Here is a 22,383-nt window from a genome sequence, read left to right as displayed (position 1 = left end):
TATGTTTCTAACTTATATAATTTGCCTTCTTTCACATGTGGAATAGCAAAATCCCACGGCAGATTCTTCTCCTGTCAGGCAGTCCCCGAATGCGTGTTGAATCAAATCAGTGTGGCTTCAAGTTGCATGTAATGCATTTTTCCTCCCATGACATGAAATGCACAGTAAGATCGCGCAGAACGTTTCCACGCACTCTCTCACTTACACACACACTCCAACAAACTAAAAATTCTGCACCCTCCAAAGGCAGTTTTTGAAATTTGAAATTTGAAATCCGGGACAGACAGCACATTCCTTTTAAACAGATAGATAATGATCCGATACTGATAGCACACCATTTTGTAGAGACAGAGAATGACCCCGGGCAGACCAGCACATCACCTTAAAATGGATACAGAAACACAATGAACAAAAACAAAGCATTCTGTAAAACTCAGCAGGCCGTGAACATTCTGTGGATGAATTTCCCGGGCTCACGTTCAGTCAGATGATCATTCCGATCTTTTAAGAAAAATGTAAAGTTTACAGATTTTTCCACGAAAATAGCGCCTGGAAAAAAATAGGCAGCGAGGAAGGACAAAAGGGAATGCTTGTGATACAGTGGAGCGTAGGAGTGATTGAATAATAAATGGCACAATGCGAAAAGGCAAAGTGGGTGGTAAGCGGGCAATAAAGTAACAAAGGATGGACCAGAGGAGGTGTTAGTGTGAACAGCAGAACCATTAGCAGACAATGGGAGCGGTGCTTATGATCCGATACGTTGAACCGAATGTTGAGGCCAGAACACTATAACATGCCTGGAATGTAGGGTTTGAACGCCTTTTAATCAGACCAGGCAGCTTGGCCAACCCGGATTGATTTCCTGCATGATTTAAATTCGGCAGCCAGCTTCTCACATCTTTTCAGCGCGAGAGAAACAGGACGCAATCATATTCAGGGCAGAGTCTGTTTCACGTTGAATTTGAGATTGACGTTGAATGTATGCTTATCCCTTTGGAGGTGAGCTCATGCGTGCAGAAAGGAAGATACACTGATCAAGTATTTGCCGGAATCAAACCGGGGTTTAGGTTGTCCAATGATACGCAGAGCCGAGTACATCTGAGAGACATGAACTTTACTCAGTTCGGTGAGTTTCACTTTGCTCCTGTGAATCTCCAGGATTTTTAGACGCTGTGTGAACAACGGAGTGCAATCACACGTTTTAATTTGAAACATGTCAGTTTTCTCACATGTCGACCGGCTGAGAAGTCGTTTTTTGACTAAAAGTTGGCAGGGCTCGTCCGGGATTTGAACCCGGGACCTCTCGCATTTCAATTATTATAATCCCAAAGCGAGAATCATACCCCTAGACCAACGAGCCACCGACAGTGAGAAACGTAGCTCTCAGTTGCTGACGTTAGTTTGCTATTCGGCCCATCGTGCCTGTGCTGACTCTCAGAGACCGATCTCATGAGTCCCCCTCTCCATCGTCCTGCTAATGTTTTCCATTTGATGAAGTGATTATTTTTTGTGACATTACTTCAACAACGAGTTGCATCCTTTTCAGTAAAAGGTGAATTTGGCAATGAGGATAAATGTGATTGAATAAAAAAACGAGGGGAAAGTGTTTAACACAATAACGACGAAGCTGGGGGCATACTGGATCAGCAGTCCATTGCCTCAACCTGTCAGTCACCTTGTCTCCGATTTACTGCAAAGTCAGACATCCATCCCCTACTTTTTGCTTTCAAACAGTGATAATGTGCACGAAAGTCTACTTCACCGCTTGTTTTGCCCGTGCAACCAGATCGACAGTGATGAAAATGTACCATTAGCTTATTAAAGCACACAGCCTTCCTTTACTTCAGGTGAGTGACTGTCCGAGATGGTTGGTTTTGAGGCAGAATCAAAACAAAGAATATAAAATTTCACGCGGCGCGATAGCTGACCGCTGCAGGACTAGAACCTGCAATCTTCTCATAAGATAACAGTTACAATCGAAGTCAGACACCTTATCCTTTAGGCCACGCGGCCGCTATCGGCGGTACTTAATTTGTTGTTTTTTATATTGAGAGCAAATTTGGGACAAGGGTTGCATCAAGGAGTGGATATCGGAAAACATGAGCATATTTTGAGTAATGAACAGATGCGCTGCGATATGGATGTACACGGACACAGGCAAAGTCAATGTAGCTTGAAACACAAAAGTTTAACAATTCGGTTCTCACAGCTGATAATCACACTCCTTTTTAAATGTACAGGATGATCCGGATAATGAGAAAATACGTTTTAAAGGGGCAATTTATGAACCGGAACTGACAACCATCCCGTTGAAACAGACACCGAATGATCCTCGACAGGAAGCACATCCCTCTTACACAGCTGTAGAATTGCCGTTCACGGACAGCAGTTGCCTTTCAGAAGAATAAAGTGGGATTTCCATCATTCCTGAATGCAATTGTGTTGTGCGTGATTGAGCGCGGTTCTCATGAGCACGCGGGACTGGGACGGTTGTTGAAGACACAGGTGATAGACAAGCAGGAAATAGGAAGGGAAATAAAACCAACCCAGACAAACAGACAATTTAAAACATATATATATTTATCATAATAAGAAAATAAATAAATTTACAATTTTATTGCAAAAAATTTAATTTGATTTGATTGAAATAAATAAATAATTGTTTCTTAATCTATATATTTTTGATTGAACGAAGTCTGTGCGACTGCATGAAATCCACTGGAAATCAGGGTGTGCAGTCAGTAAATACCCAAACACAGTAAGCCCATGGTGTAAGACAAGCCACGAGGGAAGATGTGGGCAACAAAGCCCATCTTTTAAAGTCACGAGTGCTTTTCTGCAGGATCAGAGTGAAGCTGCGTGTGCTGTGAAATAGGTCAAATGTAATAGAGCCAATGCAGGCAGAACAGAAAAAGCACATTTATTGTGAAAGTTAAAAAGTAGGGAATGTATGTAAATATATGCATATATAAATATTGATACATATATTTATATAAACAAAATCAGTCAGTCAGTCATGTCTTGTCTTGTCTTGATTTGATTTGTATTTGAAAATAAGGGGGAAGGAGCTCATCATGTCACACAGCCCATCCGCAAGCTCTCGCTAAAATCGCTATGTTTCTAACTTATATAATTTGCCTTCTTTCACATGTGGAATAGCAAAATCCCACAGCAGATTCTTCTCCTCTCAGGCAGTCCCCGAATGCGTGTTGAATCAAATCAGTGTGGCTTCAAGTTGCATGTAATGCATTTTTCCTCCCATGACATGAAATGCACAGTAAGATCGCGCAGAACGTTTCCACGCACTCTCTCACTTACACAAACACTCCAACAAACTAAAAATTCTGCACCCTCCAAAGGCAGTTTTTGAAATTTGAAATTTGAAATCCGGGACAGACAGCACATTCCTTTTAAACAGATAGATAATGATCCGATACTGATAGCACACCATTTTGTAGAGACAGAGAATGACCCCGGGCAGACCAGCACATCACCTTAAAAGGGATACAGAAACACAATGAACAAAAACAAAGCATTCTGTAAAACTCAGCAGGCCGTGAACATTCTGTGGATGAATTTCCCGGGCTCACGTTCAGTCAGATGATTATTCCGATCTTTTAAGAAAAATGTAAAGTTTACAGATTTTTCCACGAAAATAGCGCCTGGAAAAAAATAGGCAGCGAGGAAGGACAAAAGGGAATGCTTGTGATACAGTGGACCGTAGGAGTGATTGAATAATAAATGGCACAATGCGAAAAGGCAAAGTGGGTGGTAAGCGGGCAATAAAGTAACAAAGGATGGACCAGAGGAGGTGTTAGTGTGAACAGCAGAACCATTAGCAGACAATGGGAGCGGTGCTTATGATCCGATACGTTGAACCGAATGTTGAGGCCAGAACACTATAACATGCCTGGAATGTAGGGTTTGAACGCCTTTTAATCAGACCAGGCAGCTTGGCCACCCCGGATTGATTTCCTGCATGATTTAAATTCGGCAGCCAAGGGACTAAATCCAAAGCCAGCTTCTCACATCTTTTCAGCGCGAGAGAAACTGGACGCAATCATATTCAGGGCAGAGTCTGTTTCAAGTTGAATTTGAGATTGACGTTGAATGTATGCTTATCCCTTTGGAGGTGAGCTCATGCGTGCAGAAAGGAAGATACACTGATCAAGTATTTGCCGGAATCAAACCGGGGTTTAGGTTGTCCAATGATACGCAGAGCCGAGTACATCTGAGAGACATGAACTTTACTCAGTTCGGTGAGTTTCACTTTGCTCCTGTGAATCTCCAGGATTTTTAGACGCTGTGTGAACAACGGAGTGCAATCACACGTTTTAATTTGAAACATGTCAGTTTTCTCACATGTCGACCGGCTGAGAAGTCGTTTTTTGACTAAAAGTTGGCAGGGCTCGTCCGGGATTTGAACCCGGGACCTCTCGCATTTCAATTATTATAATCCCAAAGCGAGAATCATACCCCTAGACCAAAGAGCCACCGACAGTGAGAAACGTAGCTCTCAATTGCTGACGTTAGTTTGCTATTCGGCCCATCGTGCCTGTGCTGACTCTCAGAGACCGATCTCATGAGTCCCCCTCTCCATCGTCCTGCTAATGTTTTCCATTTGATGAAGTGATTATTTTTTGTGACATTACTTCAACAACGAGTTGCATCCTTTTCAGTAAAAGGTGAATTTGGCAATGAGGATAAATGTGATTGAATAAAAAAACGAGGGGAAAGTGTTTAACACAATAACGACGAAGCTGGGGGCATACTGGATCAGCAGTCCATTGCCTCAACCTGTCAGTCACCTTGTCTCCGATTTACTGCAAAGTCAGACATCCATCCCCTACTTTTTGCTTTCAAACAGTGATAATGTGCACGAAAGTCTACTTCACCGCTTGTTTTGCCCGTGCAACCAGATCGACAGTGATGAAAATGTACCATTAGCTTCTTAAAGCACACAGCCTTCCTTTACTTCAGGTGAGTGACTGTCCGAGATGGTTGGTTTTGAGGCAGAATCAAAACAAAGAATATAAAATTTCACGCGGCGCGATAGCTGACCGCTGCAGGACTAGAACCTGCAATCTTCTCATAAGATAACAGTTACAATCGAAGTCAGACACCTTATCATTTAGGCCACGCGGCCGCTATCGGCGGTACTTAATTTGTTGTTTTTTATATTGAGAGCAAATTTGGGACAAGGGTTGCATCAAGGAGTGGATATCGGAAAACATGAGCATATTTTGAGTAATGAACAGATGCGCTGCGGTATGGATGTGCACGGACACAGGCAAAGTCAATGTAGCTTGAAACACAAAAGTTTAACAATTCGGTTCTCACAGCTGATAATCACACTCCTTTTTAATTGTACAGGATGATCCGGATAATGAGAAAATACGTTTAAAAGGGGCAATTGATGAACCGGAACTGACAACCATCCCGTTGAAACAGACACAGAATGATCCTGGACAGGAAGCACATCCGTCTTGCACAGCTGTAGAATTGCCGTTCACGGACAGCAGTTGCCTTTCAGAAGAATAAAGTGGGATTTCCATCATTCCTGAATGCAATTGTGTTGTGCGTGATTGAGCGCGGTTCTCATGAGCACGCGGGACTGGGACGGTTGTTGAAGCCACAGGTGATAGACAAGCAGGAAATAGGGAGGGAAATAAAACCAACCCAGACAATTTAAAACATATATATATTTATCATAATAAGAAAATAAATAAATTTACAATTTTATTGCAAAAAATTGAATTTGATTTGATTGAAATAAATAAAAAATTGTTTCTTAATCTATATATTTTTGATTGAACGAAGTCTGTGCGACTGCATGAAATCCACTGCAAATCAGGGTGTGCAGTCAGTAAATACCCAAACACAGTAAGCCCATGGTGTAAGACAAGCCACGAGGGAAGATGTGGGCAACAAAGCCCATCTTTTAAAGTCGCGAGTGCTTTTCTGCAGGATCAGAGTGAAGCTGCGTGTGCTGTGAAATAGGTCAAATGTAATAGAGCCAATGCAGGCAGAACAGAAAAAGCACATTTATTGTGAAAGTTAAAAAGTAGGGAATGTATGTAAATATATGCATATATAAATATTGATACATATATTTATATAAACAAAGTCAGTCAGTCAGTCATGTCTTGTCTTGTCTTGATTTGATTTGTATTTGAAAATAAGGGGGAAGGAGCTCATCATGTCACACAGCCCATCCGCAAGCTCTCGCTAAAATCGCTATGTTTCTAACTTATATAATTTGCCTTCTTTCACATGTGGAATAGCAAAATCCCACAGCAGATTCTTCTCCTGTCAGGCAGTCCCCGAATGCGTGTTGAATCAAATCAGTGTGGCTTCAAGTTGCATGTAATGCATAGTAAGATCGCGCAGAACGTTTCCAAGCACTCTCTCACTTACACAAAGACTCCAACAAACTAAAAATTCTGCACCCTCCAAAGGCAGTTTTTGAAATTTGAAATTTGAAATCCGGGACCGACAGCACATTCCTTTTAAACAGATAGATAATGATCCGATACTGATAGCACACCATTTTGGAGAGACAGAGAATGACCCCGGGCAGACCAGCACATCACCTTAAAAGGGATACAGAAACACAATGAACAAAAACAAAGCATTCTGTAAAACTCAGCAGGCCGTGAACATTCTGTGGATGAATTTCCCGGGCTCACGTTCAGTCAGATGATCATTCCGATCTTTTAAGAAAAATGTAAAGTTTACAGATTTTTCCACGAAAATCGCGCCTGGAAAAAAATAGGCAGCGAGGAAGGACAAAAGGGAATGTTTGTGATACAGTGGAGCGTAGGAGTGATTGAATAATAAATGGCACAATGCGAAAAGGCAAAGTGGGTGGTAAGCGGGCAATAAAGTAACAAAGGATGGACCAGAGGAGGTGTTAGTGTGAACAGCAGAACCATTAGCAGACAATGGGAGCGGTGCTTATGATCCGATACGTTGAACCGAATGTTGAGGCCAGAACACTATAACATGCCTGGAATGTAGGGTTTGAACGCCTTTTAATCAGACCTGGCAGCTTGGCCACCCCGGATTGATTTCCTGCATGATTTAAATTCGGCAGCCAAGGGACCAAATCCAAAGCCAGCTTCTCACATATTTTCAGCGCGAGAGAAACAGGACGCAATCATATTCAGGGCAGAGTCTGTTTCAAGTTGAATTTGAGATTGACGTTGAATGTATGCTTATCCCTTTGGAGGTGAGCTCATGCGTGCAGAAAGGAAGATACACTGATCAAGTATTTGCCGGAATCAAACCAGGGTTTAGGTTGTCCAATGAGACGCAGAGCCGAGTACATCTGAGAGATATGAATTTTACTCAGTTCGGTGAGTTTCACTTTGCTCCTGTGAATCTCCAGGATTTTTAGACGCTGTGTGAACAACGGAGTGCAATCACACGTTTTAATTTGAAACATATCAGTTTTCTCACATGTCGACCGGCTGAGAAGTCGTTTTTTGACGAAAAGTTGGCAGGAAGTCGTTTTTTGACTAAAAGTTGGCAGGGCTCGTCCGGGATTTGAACCCGGGACCTCTCGCATTTCAATTATTATAATCCCAAAGCGAGAATCATACCCCTAGACCAACGAGCCACCGACAGCGAGAAATGTTGCTCTCAGTTGCTGACGTTAGTTTGCTATTCGGCCCATCGTGCCTGTGCTGACTCTCAGAGACCGATCTCATGAGTCCCCCTCTCCATCGTCCTGCTAATGTTTTCCCTTTGATGAAGTGATTATTTTTTGTGACATTACTTCACCAACGAGTTGCATCCTTTTCAGTAAAAGGTGAATTTGGCAATGAGGATAAATGTGATTGAATAAAAAAACGAGGGGAAAGTGTTTAACACAATAACGACGAAGCTGGGGGCATACTGGATCAGCAGTCCATTGCCTCAACCTGTCAGTCACCTTGTCTCCGATTTACTGCAAAGTCAGACATCCATCCCCTACTTTTTGCTTTCAAACAGAGATAATGTGCACGAAAGTCTACTTCACCGCTTGTTTTGCCCGTGCAACCAGATCGACAGTGATGAAAATGTACCATTAGCTTCTTAAAGCACACAGCCTTCCTTTACTTCAGGTGAGTGACTGTCCGAGATGGTTGGTTTTGAGGCAGAATCAAAACAAAGAATATAAAATTTCACGCGGCGCGATAGCTGACCGCTGCAGGACTAGAACCTGCAATGTTCTCATAAGATCACAGTTACAATCGAAGTCAGACACCTTATCCTTTAGGCCACGCGGCCGCTATCGGTGGTACTTAATTTGTTGTTTTTTATATTGAGAGCAAATTTGGGACAAGGGTTGCATCAAGGAGTGGATATCGAAAAACATGAGCATATTTTGAGTAATGAACAGATGCGCTGCGATATGGATGTACACGGACACAGGCAAAGTCAATGTAGCTTGAAACACAAAAGTTTAACAATTCGGTTCTCACAGCTGATAATCACACTCCTTTTTAAATGTACAGGATGATCCGGATAATGAGAAAATACGTTTTAAAGGGGCAATTGATGAACCGGAACTGACAACCATCCCGTTGAAACAGACACCGAATGATCCTAGACAGGAAGCACATCCCTCTTACACAGCTGTAGAATTGCCCTTCACGGACAGCAGTTGCCTTTCAGAAGAATAAAGTGGGATTTCTATCATTCCTGAATGCAATTGTGTTGTGCGTGTTTGAGCGCGGTTCTCATGAGCACGCGGGACTGGGACGGTTGTTGAAGCCACAGGTGACAGACAAGCAGGAAAGAGGGAGGGAAATAAAACCAACCCAGTCAAACAGACAATTCAAAACATATATATATTTATCATGATAAGAAAATAAATAAATTTACAATTTTATTGCAAAAAATTTAATTTGATTTGATTGAAATAAATAAATAATTGTTTCTTAATCTATATATTTTTGATTGAACGAAGTCTGTGCGACTGCATGAAATCCACTGCAAATCAGGGTGTGCAGTCAGTAAATACCCAAACACAGTAAGCCCATGGTGTAAGACAAGCCACGAGGGAAGATGTGGGCAACAAAGCCCATCTTTTAAAGTCGCGAGTGCTTTTCTGCAGGATCAGAGTGAAGCTGCGTGTGCTGTGAAATAGGTCAAATGTAATAGAGCCAATGCAGGCAGAACAGAAAAAGCACATTTATTGTGAAAGTTAAAAAGTAGGGAATGTATGTAACTATATGCATATATAAATATTGATACATATATTTATATAAACAAAGTCAGTCAGTCAGTCATGTCTTGTCTTGTCTTGATTTGATTTGTATTTCAAAATAAGGGGGAAGGAGCTCATCATGTCACACAGCCCATCCGCAAGCTCTCGCTAAAATCGCTATGTTTCTAACTTATATAATTTGACTTCTTTCACATGTGGAATAGCAAAATCCCACAGCAGATTCTTCTCCTGTCAGGCAGTCCCCGAATGCGTGTTGAATCAAATCAGTGTGGCTTCAAGTTGCATGTAATGCATAGTAAGATCGCGCAGAACGTTTACAAGCACTCTCTCACTTACACAAACACTCCAACAAACTAAAAATTCTGCACCCTCCAAAGGCAGTTTTTGAAATTTGAAATTTGAAATCCGGGACCGACAGCACATTCCTTTTAAACAGATAGATAATGATCCGATACTGATAGCACACCATTTTGGAGAGACAGAGAATGACCCCGGGCAGACCAGCACATCACCTTAAAAGGGATACAGAAACACAATGAACAAAAACAAAGCATTCTGTAAAACTCAGCAGGCCGTGAACATTCTGTGGATGAATTTCCCGGGCTCACGTTCAGTCAGATGATCATTCCGATCTTTTAAGAAAAATGTAAAGTTTACAGATTTTTCCACGAAAATCGCGCCTGGAAAAAAATAGGCAGCGAGGAAGGACAAAAGGGAATGTTTGTGATACAGTGGAGCGTAGGAGTGATTGAATAATAAATGGCACAATGCGAAAAGGCAAAGTGGGTGGTAAGCGGGCAATAAAGTAACAAAGGATGGACCAGAGGAGGTGTTAGTGTGAACAGCAGAACCATTAGCAGACAATGGGAGCGGTGCTTATGATCCGATACGTTGAACCGAATGTTGAGGCCAGAACACTATAACATGCCTGGAATGTAGGGTTTGAACGCCTTTTAATCAGACCTGGCAGCTTGGCCACCCCGGATTGATTTCCTGCATGATTTAAATTCGGCAGCCAAGGGACCAAATCCAAAGCCAGCTTCTCACATATTTTCAGCGCGAGAGAAACAGGACGCAATCATATTCAGGGCAGAGTCTGTTTCAAGTTGAATTTGAGATTGACGTTGAATGTATGCTTATCCCTTTGGAGGTGAGCTCATGCGTGCAGAAAGGAAGATACACTGATCAAGTATTTGCTGGAATCAAACCGGGGTTTAGGTTGTGCAATGAGACGCAGAGCCGAGTACATCTGAGAGATATGAATTTTACTCAGTTCGGTGAGTTTCACTTTGCTCCTGTGAATCTCCAGGATTTTTAGACGCTGTGTGAACAACGGAGTGCAATCACACGTTTTAATTTGAAACATATCAGTTTTCTCACATGTCGACCGGCTGAGAAGTCGTTTTTTGACTAAAAGTTGGCAGGAAGTCGTTTTTTGACTAAAAGTTGGCAGGGCTCGTCCGGGATTTGAACCCGGGACCTCTCGCATTTCAATTATTATAATCCCAAAGCGAGAATCATACCCCTAGACCAACGAGCCACCGACAGCGAGAAATGTAGCTCTCAGTTGCTGACGTTAGTTTGCTATTCGGCCCATCGTGCCTGTGCTGACTCTCAGAGACCGATCTCATGAGTCCCCCTCTCCATCGTCCTGCTAATGTTTTCCCTTTGATGAAGTGATTATTTTTTGTGACATTACTTCACCAACGAGTTGCATCCTTTTCAGTAAAAGGTGAATTTGGCAATGAGGATAAATGTGATTGAATAAAAAAACGAGGGGAAAGTGTTTAACACAATAACGACGAAGCTGGGGGCATACTGGATCAGCAGTCCATTGCCTCAACCTGTCAGTCACCTTGTCTCCGATTTACTGCAAAGTCAGACATCCATCCCCTACTTTTTGCTTTCAAACAGAGATAATGTGCACGAAAGTCTACTTCACCGCTTGTTTTGCCCGTGCAACCAGATCGACAGTGATGAAAATGTACCATTAGCTTCTTAAAGCACACAGCCTTCCTTTACTTCAGGTGAGTGACTGTCCGAGATGGTTGGTTTTGAGGCAGAATCAAAACAAAGAATATAAAATTTCACGCGGCGCGATAGCTGACCGCTGCAGGACTAGAACCTGCAATGTTCTCATAAGATCACAGTTACAATCGAAGTCAGACACCTTATCCTTTAGGCCACGCGGCCGCTATCGGCGGTACTTAATTTGTTGTTTTTTATATTGAGAGCAAATTTGGGACAAGGGTTGCATCAAGGAGTGGATATCGGAAAACATGAGCATATTTTGAGTAATGAACAGATGCGCTGCGATATGGATGTACACGGACACAGGCAAAGTCAATGTAGCTTGAAACACAAAAGTTTAACAATTCGGTTCTCACAGCTGATAATCACACTCCTTTTTAAATGTACAGGATGATCCGGATAATGAGAAAATACGTTTTAAAGGGGCAATTGATGAACCGGAACTGACAACCATCCCGTTGAAACAGACACCGAATGATCCTAGACAGGAAGCACATCCCTCTTACACAGCTGTAGAATTGCCCTTCACGGACAGCAGTTGCCTTTCAGAAGAATAAAGTGGGATTTCTATCATTCCTGAATGCAATTGTGTTGTGCGTGATTGAGCGCGGTTCTCATGAGCACGCGGGACTGGGACGGTTGTTGAAGCCACAGGTGACAGACAAGCAGGAAAGAGGGAGGGAAATAAAACCAACCCAGTCAAACAGACAATTCAAAACATATATATATTTATCATGATAAGAAAATAAATAAATTTACAATTTTATTGCAAAAAATTTAATTTGATTTGATTGAAATAAATAAATAATTGTTTCTTAATCTATATATTTTTGATTAAACGAAGTCTGTGCGACTGCATGAAATCCACAGGAAATCAGGGTGTGCAGTCAGTAAATACCCAAACACAGTAAGCCCATGGTGTAAGACAAGCCACGAGGGAAGATGTGGGCAACAAAGCCCATCTTTTAAAGTCGCGAGTGCTTTTCTGCAGGATCAGAGTGAAGCTGCGTGTGCTGTGAAATAGGTCAAATGTAATAGAGCCAATGCAGGCAGAACAGAAAAAGCACATTTATTGTGAAAGTTAAAAAGTAGGGAATGTATGTAAATATATGCATATATAAATATTGATACATATATTTATATAAACAAAGTCAGTCAGTCAGTCATGTCTTGTCTTGTCTTGATTTGATTTGTATTTGAAAATAAGGGGGAAGGAGCTCATCATGTCACACAGCCCATCCGCAAGCTCTCGCTAAAATCGCTATGTTTCTAACTTAAATAATTTGCCTTCTTTCACATGTGGAATAGCAAAATCCCACAGCAGATTCTTCTCCTGTCAGGCAGTCCCCGAATGCGTGTTGAATCAAATCAGTGTGCCTTCAAGTTGCATGTAATGCATTTTTCCTCCCATGACATGAAATGCACAGTAAGATCGCGCAGAACGTTTCCACGCACTCTCTCACTTACACAAACACTCCAACAAACTAAAAATTCTGCACCCTCCAAAGGCAGTTTTTGAAATTTGAAATTTGAAATCCGGGACAGACAGCACATTCCTTTTAAACAGATAGATAATGATCCGATACTGATAGCACACCATTTTGTAGAGACAGAGAATGACCCCGGGCAGACCAGCACATCACCTGAAAATGGATACAGAAACACAATGAACAAAAACAAAGCATTCTGTAAAACTCAGCAGGCCGTGAACATTCTGTGGATGAATTTCCCGGGCTCACGTTCAGTCAGATGATCATTCCGATCTTTTAAGAAAAATGTAAAGTTTACAGATTTTTCCACGAAAATAGCGCCTGGAAAAAAATAGGCAGCGAGGAAGGACAAAAGGGAATGCTTGTGATACAGTGGACCGTAGGAGTGATTGAATAATAAATGGCACAATGCGAAAAGGCAAAGTGGGTGGTAAGCGGGCAATAAAGTAACAAAGGATGGACCAGAGGAGGTGTTAGTGTGAACAGCAGAACCATTAGCAGACAATGGGAGCGGTGCTTATGATCCGATACGTTGAACCGAATGTTGAGGCCAGAACACTATAACATGCCTGGAATGTAGGGTTTGAACGCCTTTTAATCAGACCAGGCAGCTTGGCCACCCCGGATTGATTTCCTGCATGATTTAAATTCGGCAGCCAAGGGACTAAATCCAAAGCCAGCTTCTCACATCTTTTCAGCGTGAGAGAAACAGGACGCAATCATATTCAGGGCAGAGTCTGTTTCAAGTTGAATTTGAGATTGACGTTGAATGTATGCTTATCCCTTTGGAGGTGAGCTCATGCGTGCAGAAAGGAAGATACACTGATCAAGTATTTGCCGGAATCAAACCGGGGTTTAGGTTGTCCAATGATACGCAGAGCCGAGTACATCTGAGAGACATGAACTTTACTCAGTTCGGTGAGTTTCACTTTGCTCCTGTGAATCTCCAGGATTTTTAGACGCTGTGTGAACAACGGAGTGCAATCACACGTTTTAATTTGAAACATGTCAGTTTTCTCACATGTCGACCGGCTGAGAAGTCGTTTTTTGACTAAAAGTTGGCAGGGCTCGTCCGGGATTTGAACCCGGGACCTCTCGCATTTCAATTATTATAATCCCAAAGCGAGAATCATACCCCTAGACCAACGAGCCACCGACAGTGAGAAACGTAGCTCTCAGTTGCTGACGTTTGTTTGCTATTCGGCCCATCGTGCCTGTGCTGACTCTCAGAGACCGATCTCATGAGTCCCCCTCTCCATCGTCCTGCTAATGTTTTCCCTTTGATGAAGTGATTATTTTTTGTGACATTACTTCAACAACGAGTTGCATCCTTTTCAGTAAAAGGTGAATTTGGCAATGAGGATAAATGTGATTGAATAAAAAAACGAGGGGAAAGTGTTTAACACAATAACGACGAAGCTGGGGGCATACTGGATCAGCAGTCCATTGCCTCAACCTGTCAGTCACCTTGTCTCCGATTTACTGCAAAGTCAGACATCCATCCCCTACTTTTTGCTTTCAAACAGAGATAATGTGCACGAAAGTCTACTTCACCGCTTGTTTTGCCCGTGCAACCAGATCGACAGTGATGAAAATGTACCATTAGCTTCTTAAAGCACACAGCCTTCCTTTACTTCAGGTGAGTGACTGTCCGAGATGGTTGGTTTTGAGGCAGAATCAAAACAAAGAATATAAAATTTCACGCGGCGCGATAGCTGACCGCTGCAGGACTAGAACCTGCAATGTTCTCATAAGATCACAGTTACAATCGAAGTCAGACACCTTATCCTTTAGGCCACGCGGCCGCTATCGGTGGTACTTAATTTGTTGTTTTTTATATTGAGAGCAAATTTGGGACAAGGGTTGCATCAAGGAGTGGATATCGAAAAACATGAGCATATTTTGAGTAATGAACAGATGCGCTGCGAGATGGATGTACACGGACACAGGCAAAGTCAATGTAGCTTGAAACACAAAAGTTTAACAATTCGGTTCTCACAGCTGATAATCACACTCCTTTTTAAATGTACAGGATGATCCGGATAATGAGAAAATACGTTTTAAAGGGGCAATTGATGAACCGGAACTGACAACCATCCCGTTGAAACAGACACCGAATGATCCTAGACAGGAAGCACATCCCTCTTACACAGCTGTAGAATTGCCCTTCACGGACAGCAGTTGCCTTTCAGAAGAATAAAGTGGGATTTCTATCATTCCTGAATGCAATTGTGTTGTGCGTGATTGAGCGCGGTTCTCATGAGCACGCGGGACTGGGACGGTTGTTGAAGCCACAGGTGACAGACAAGCAGGAAAGAGGGAGGGAAATAAAACCAACCCAGTCAAACAGACAATTCAAAACATATATATATTTATCATGATAAGAAAATAAATAAATTTACAATTTTATTGCAAAAAATTTAATTTGATTTGATTGAAATAAATAAATAATTGTTTCTTAATCTATATATTTTTGATTGAACGAAGTCTGTGCGACTGCATGAAATCCACTGCAAATCAGGGTGTGCAGTCAGTAAATACCCAAACACAGTAAGCCCATGGTGTAAGACAAGCCACGAGGGAAGATGTGGGCAACAAAGCCCATCTTTTAAAGTCGCGAGTGCTTTTCTGCAGGATCAGAGTGAAGCTGCGTGTGCTGTGAAATAGGTCAAATGTAATAGAGCCAATGCAGGCAGAACAGAAAAAGCACATTTATTGTGAAAGTTAAAAAGTAGGGAATGTATGTAAATATATGCATATATAAATATTGATACATATATTTATATAAACAAAGTCAGTCAGTCAGTCATGTCTTGTCTTGTCTTGATTTGATTTGTATTTCAAAATAAGGGGGAAGGAGCTCATCATGTCACACAGCCCATCCGCAAGCTCTCGCTAAAATCGCTATGTTTCTAACTTATATAATTTGCCTTCTTTCACATGTGGAATAGCAAAATCCCACAGCAGATTCTTCTCCTGTCAGGCAGTCCCCGAATGCGTGTTGAATCAAATCAGTGTGGCTTCAAGTTGCATGTAATGCATAGTAAGATCGCGCAGAACGTTTACAAGCACTCTCTCACTTACACAAACACTCCAACAAACTAAAAATTCTGCACCCTCCAAAGGCAGTTTTTGAAATTTGAAATTTGAAATCCGGGACCGACAGCACATTCCTTTTAAACAGATAGATAATGATCCGATACTGATAGCACACCATTTTGGAGAGACAGAGAATGACCCCGGGCAGACCAGCACATCACCTTAAAAGGGATACAGAAACACAATGAACAAAAACAAAGCATTCTGTAAAACTCAGCAGGCCGTGAACATTCTGTGGATGAATTTCCCGGGCTCACGTTCAGTCAGATGATCATTCCGATCTTTTAAGAAAAATGTAAAGTTTACAGATTTTTCCACGAAAATCGCGCCTGGAAAAAAATAGGCAGCGAGGAAGGACAAAAGGGAATGTTTGTGATACAGTGGAGCGTAGGAGTGATTGAATAATAAATGGCACAATGCGAAAAGGCAAAGTGGGTGGTAAGCGGGCAATAAAGTAACAAAGGATGGACCAGAGGAGGTGTTAGTGTGAACAGCAGAACCATTAGCAGACAATGGGAGCGGTGCTTATGATCCGATACGTTGAACCGAATGTTGAGGCCAGAACACTATAACATGCCTGGAATGTAGGGTTTGAACGCCTTTTAATCAGACCTGGCAGCTTGGCCACCCCGGATTGATTTCCTGCATGATTTAAATTCGGCAGCCAAGGGACCAAATCCAAAGCCAGCTTCTCACATATTTTCAGCGCGAGAGAAACAGGACGCAATCATATTCAGGGCAGAGTCTGTTTCAAGTTGAATTTGAGATTGACGTTGAATGTATGCTTATCCCTTTGGAGGTGAGCTCATGCGTGCAGAAAGGAAGATACACTGATCAAGTATTTGCTGGAATCAAACCGGGGTTTAGGTTGTGCAATGAGACGCAGAGCCGAGTACATCTGAGAGATATGAATTTTACTCAGTTCGGTGAGTTTCACTTTGCTCCTGTGAATCTCCAGGATTTTTAGACGCTGTGTGAACAACGGAGTGCAATCACACGTTTAAATTTGAAACATATCAGTTTTCTCACATGTCGACCGGCTGAGAAGTCGTTTTTTGACTAAAAGTTGGCAGGAAGTCGTTTTTTGACTAAAAGTTGGCAGGGCTCGTCCGGGATTTGAACCCGGGACCTCTCGCATTTCAATTATTATAATCCCAAAGCGAGAATCATACCCCTAGACCAACGAGCCACCGACAGCGAGAAATGTAGCTCTCAGTTGCTGACGTTAGTTTGCTATTCGGCCCATCGTGCCTGTGCTGACTCTCAGAGACCGATCTCATGAGTCCCCCTCTCCATCGTCCTGCTAATGTTTTCCCTTTGATGAAGTGATTATTTTTTGTGACATTACTTCACCAACGAGTTGCATCCTTTTCAGTAAAAGGTGAATTTGGCAATGAGGATAAATGTGATTGAATAAAAAAACGAGGGGAAAGTGTTTAACACAATAACGACGAAGCTGGGGGCATAATGGATCAGCAGTCCATTGCCTCAACCTGTCAGTCACCTTGTCTCCGATTTACTGCAAAGTCAGACATCCATCCCCTACTTTTTGCTTTCAAACAGAGATAATGTGCACGAAAGTCTACTTCACCGCTTGTTTTGCCCGTGCAACCAGATCGACAGTGATGAAAATGTACCATTAGCTTCTTAAAGCACACAGCCTTCCTTTACTTCAGGTGAGTGACTGTCCGAGATGGTTGGTTTTGAGGCAGAATCAAAACAAAGAATATAAAATTTCACGCGGCGCGATAGCTGACCGCTGCAGGACTAGAACCTGCAATGTTCTCATAAGATCACAGTTACAATCGAAGTCAGACACCTTATCCTTTAGGCCACGCGGCCGCTATCGGCGGTACTTAATTTGTTGTTTTTTATATTGAGAGCAAATTTGGGACAAGGGTTGCATCAAGGAGTGGATATCGGAAAACATGAGCATATTTTGAGTAATGAACAGATGCGCTGCGATATGGATGTACACGGACACAGGCAAAGTCAATGTAGCTTGAAACACAAAAGTTTAACAATTCGGTTCTCACAGCTGATAATCACACTCCTTTTTAAATGTACAGGATGATCCGGATAATGAGAAAATACGTTTTAAAGGGGCAATTGATGAACCGGAACTGACAACCATCCCGTTGAAACAGACACCGAATGATCCTAGACAGGAAGCACATCCCTCTTACACAGCTGTAGAATTGCCCTTCACGGACAGCAGTTGCCTTTCAGAAGAATAAAGTGGGATTTCTATCATTCCTGAATGCAATTGTGTTGTGCGTGATTGAGCGCGGTTCTCATGAGCACGCGGGACTGGGACGGTTGTTGAAGCCACAGGTGACAGACAAGCAGGAAAGAGGGAGGGAAATAAAACCAACCCAGTCAAACAGACAATTCAAAACATATATATATTTATCATGATAAGAAAATAAATAAATTTACAATTTTATTGCAAAAAATTTAATTTGATTTGATTGAAATAAATAAATAATTGTTTCTTAATCTATATATTTTTGATTAAACGAAGTCTGTGCGACTGCATGAAATCCACAGGAAATCAGGGTGTGCAGTCAGTAAATACCCAAACACAGTAAGCCCATGGTGTAAGACAAGCCACGAGGGAAGATGTGGGCAACAAAGCCCATCTTTTAAAGTCGCGAGTGCTTTTCTGCAGGATCAGAGTGAAGCTGCGTGTGCTGTGAAATAGGTCAAATGTAATAGAGCCAATGCAGGCAGAACAGAAAAAGCACATTTATTGTGAAAGTTAAAAAGTAGGGAATGTATGTAAATATATGCATATATAAATATTGATACATATATTTATATAAACAAAGTCAGTCAGTCAGTCATGTCTTGTCTTGTCTTGATTTGATTTGTATTTGAAAATAAGGGGGAAGGAGCTCATCATGTCACACAGCCCATCCGCAAGCTCTCGCTAAAATCGCTATGTTTCTAACTTAAATAATTTGCCTTCTTTCACATGTGGAATAGCAAAATCCCACAGCAGATTCTTCTCCTGTCAGGCAGTCCCCGAATGCGTGTTGAATCAAATCAGTGTGCCTTCAAGTTGCATGTAATGCATTTTTCCTCCCATGACATGAAATGCACAGTAAGATCGCGCAGAACGTTTCCACGCACTCTCTCACTTACACAAACACTCCAACAAACTAAAAATTCTGCACCCTCCAAAGGCAGTTTTTGAAATTTGAAATTTGAAATCCGGGACAGACAGCACATTCCTTTTAAACAGATAGATAATGATCCGATACTGATAGCACACCATTTTGTAGAGACAGAGAATGACCCCGGGCAGACCAGCACATCACCTGAAAATGGATACAGAAACACAATGAACAAAAACAAAGCATTCTGTAAAACTCAGCAGGCCGTGAACATTCTGTGGATGAATTTCCCGGGCTCACGTTCAGTCAGATGATCATTCCGATCTTTTAAGAAAAATGTAAAGTTTACAGATTTTTCCACGAAAATAGCGCCTGGAAAAAAATAGGCAGCGAGGAAGGACAAAAGGGAATGCTTGTGATACAGTGGACCGTAGGAGTGATTGAATAATAAATGGCACAATGCGAAAAGGCAAAGTGGGTGGTAAGCGGGCAATAAAGTAACAAAGGATGGACCAGAGGAGGTGTTAGTGTGAACAGCAGAACCATTAGCAGACAATGGGAGCGGTGCTTATGATCCGATACGTTGAACCGAATGTTGAGGCCAGAACACTATAACATGCCTGGAATGTAGGGTTTGAACGCCTTTTAATCAGACCAGGCAGCTTGGCCACCCCGGATTGATTTCCTGCATGATTTAAATTCGGCAGCCAAGGGACTAAATCCAAAGCCAGCTTCTCACATCTTTTCAGCGTGAGAGAAACAGGACGCAATCATATTCAGGGCAGAGTCTGTTTCAAGTTGAATTTGAGATTGACGTTGAATGTATGCTTATCCCTTTGGAGGTGAGCTCATGCGTGCAGAAAGGAAGATACACTGATCAAGTATTTGCCGGAATCAAACCGGGGTTTAGGTTGTCCAATGATACGCAGAGCCGAGTACATCTGAGAGACATGAACTTTACTCAGTTCGGTGAGTTTCACTTTGCTCCTGTGAATCTCCAGGATTTTTAGACGCTGTGTGAACAACGGAGTGCAATCACACGTTTTAATTTGAAACATGTCAGTTTTCTCACATGTCGACCGGCTGAGAAGTCGTTTTTTGACTAAAAGTTGGCAGGGCTCGTCCGGGATTTGAACCCGGGACCTCTCGCATTTCAATTATTATAATCCCAAAGCGAGAATCATACCCCTAGACCAACGAGCCACCGACAGTGAGAAACGTAGCTCTCAGTTGCTGACGTTTGTTTGCTATTCGGCCCATCGTGCCTGTGCTGACTCTCAGAGACCGATCTCATGAGTCCCCCTCTCCATCGTCCTGCTAATGTTTTCCCTTTGATGAAGTGATTATTTTTTGTGACATTACTTCAACAACGAGTTGCATCCTTTTCAGTAAAAGGTGAATTTGGCAATGAGGATAAATGTGATTGAATAAAAAAACGAGGGGAAAGTGTTTAACACAATAACGACGAAGCTGGGGGCATACTGGATCAGCAGTCCATTGCCTCAACCTGTCAGTCACCTTGTCTCCGATTTACTGCAAAGTCAGACATCCATCCCCTACTTTTTGCTTTCAAACAGTGATAATGTGCACGAAAGTCTACTTCACCGCTTGTTTTGCCCGTGCAACCAGATCGACAGTGATGAAAATGTACCATTAGCTTCTTAAAGCACACAGCCTTCCTTTACTTCAGGTGAGTGACTGTCCGAGATGGTTGGTTTTGAGGCAGAATCAAAACAAAGAATATAAAATTTCACGCGGCGCGATAGCTGACCGCTGCAGGACTAGAACCTGCAATCTTCTCATAAGATCACAGTTACAATCGAAGTCAGACACCTTATCCTTTAGGCCACGCGGCCGCTATCGGCGGTACTTAATTTGTTGTTTTTTATATTGAGAGCAAATTTGGGACAAGGGTTGCATCAAGGAGTGGATATCGGAAAACATGAGCATATTTTGAGTAATGAACAGATGCGCTGCGATATGGATGTACACGGACACAGGCAAAGTCAATGTAGCTTGAAACACAAAAGTTTAACAATTCGGTTCTCACAGCTGATAATCACACTCCTTTTCAAATGTACAGGATGATCCGGATAATGAGAAAATACGTTTTAAAGGGGCAATTGATGAACCGGAACTGACAACCATCCCGTTGAAACAGACACCGAATGATCCTAGACAGGAAGCACATCCCTCTCACACAGCTGTAGAATTGCCCTTAACGGACAGCAGTTGCCTTTCAGAAGAATAAAGTGGGATTTCTATCATTCCTGAATGCAATTTTGTTGTGCGTGATTGAGCGCGGTTCTCATGAGCACGCGGGACTGGGACGGTTGTTGAAGCCACAGGTGACAGACAAGCAGGAAAGAGGGAGGGAAATAAAACCAACCCAGTCAAACAGACAATTTATAACATATATATATTTATCATGATAAGAAAATAAATAAATTTACAATTTTATTGCAAAAAATTGAATTTGATTTGATTGAAATAAATAAATAATTGTTTCTTAATCTATATATTTTTGATTGAACGAAGTCTGTGCGACTGCATGCAATCCACTGGAAATCAGGGTGTGCAGTCAGTAAATACCCAAACACAGTAAGCCCATGGTGTAAGACAAGCCACGAGGGAAGATGTGGGCAACAAAGCCCATCTTTTAAAGTCGCGAGTGCTTTTCTGCAGGATCAGAGTGAAGCTGCGTGTGCTGTGAAATAGGTCAAATGTAATAGAGCCAATGCAGGCAGAACAGACAAAGCACATTTATTGTGAAAGTTAAAAAGTAGGGAATGTATGTAATTATATGCATATATAAATATTGATACATATATTTATATAAACAAAGTCAGTCAGTCAGTCATGTCTTGTCTTGTCTTGATTTGATTTGTATTTGAAAATAAGGGGGAAGGAGCTCATCATGTCACACAGCCCATCCGCAAGCTCTCGCTAAAATCGCTATGTTTCTAACTTATATAATTTGCCTTCTTTCACATGTGGAATAGCAAAATCCCACAGCAGATTCTTCTCCTGTCAGGCAGTCCCCGAATGCGTGTTGAATCAAATCAGTGTGGCTTCAAGTTGCATGTAATGCATAGTAAGATCGCGCAGAACGTTTCCACGCACTCTCTCACTTACACAAACACTCCAAGAAACTAAAAATTCTGCACCCTCCAAAGGCAGTTTTTGAAATTTGAAATTTGAAATCCGGGACAGACAGCACATTCCTTTTAAACAGATAGATAATGATCCAATACTGATAGCACACCATTTTGTAGAGACAGAGAATGACTCCGGGCAGACCAGCAGATCACCTTAAAATGGATACAGAAACACAATGAACAAAAACAAAGCATTCTGTAAAACTCAGCAGGCCGTGAACATTCTGTGGATGAATTTCCCGGGCTCACGTTCAGTCAGATGATCATTC

General features: G+C 42.0%; 6 non-coding genes across 6 annotated transcripts; all 6 read right to left on the bottom strand.

Moving 5' to 3' along the window:
* Positions 1–1,272: 1,272 nt before the first annotated feature.
* trnap-ugg (transfer RNA proline (anticodon UGG)) lies at positions 1,273–1,360 on the bottom strand. Its single transcript is given in 2 exon segments — positions 1,273–1,308; positions 1,325–1,360. It is a non-coding gene; the product is annotated as a tRNA-Pro (tRNA).
* Positions 1,361–7,533: 6,173 nt separating this feature from the next.
* trnap-ugg (transfer RNA proline (anticodon UGG)) lies at positions 7,534–7,621 on the bottom strand. The gene is given in 2 exon segments: positions 7,534–7,569; positions 7,586–7,621. It is a non-coding gene; the product is annotated as a tRNA-Pro (tRNA).
* Positions 7,622–10,669: 3,048 nt separating this feature from the next.
* Positions 10,670–10,757, bottom strand: trnap-ugg (transfer RNA proline (anticodon UGG)). Its single transcript is given in 2 exon segments — positions 10,670–10,705; positions 10,722–10,757. It is a non-coding gene; the product is annotated as a tRNA-Pro (tRNA).
* Positions 10,758–13,802: 3,045 nt separating this feature from the next.
* trnap-ugg (transfer RNA proline (anticodon UGG)) lies at positions 13,803–13,890 on the bottom strand. Its single transcript is given in 2 exon segments — positions 13,803–13,838; positions 13,855–13,890. It is a non-coding gene; the product is annotated as a tRNA-Pro (tRNA).
* A 3,048-nt stretch (positions 13,891–16,938) lies between these two features.
* Positions 16,939–17,026, bottom strand: trnap-ugg (transfer RNA proline (anticodon UGG)). Its single transcript is given in 2 exon segments — positions 16,939–16,974; positions 16,991–17,026. It is a non-coding gene; the product is annotated as a tRNA-Pro (tRNA).
* Positions 17,027–20,071: 3,045 nt separating this feature from the next.
* trnap-ugg (transfer RNA proline (anticodon UGG)) lies at positions 20,072–20,159 on the bottom strand. The gene is given in 2 exon segments: positions 20,072–20,107; positions 20,124–20,159. It is a non-coding gene; the product is annotated as a tRNA-Pro (tRNA).
* Positions 20,160–22,383: the final 2,224 nt, after the last annotated feature.

Source organism: Pristiophorus japonicus, unplaced genomic scaffold (assembly GCF_044704955.1).
Source record: "Pristiophorus japonicus isolate sPriJap1 unplaced genomic scaffold, sPriJap1.hap1 HAP1_SCAFFOLD_61, whole genome shotgun sequence".
NCBI lineage: Eukaryota > Metazoa > Chordata > Chondrichthyes > Pristiophoridae > Pristiophorus > Pristiophorus japonicus.
The sequence above is the reverse complement of the archived record's forward strand: the minus strand, read 5'-3'. Positions and strand labels throughout refer to the sequence as shown.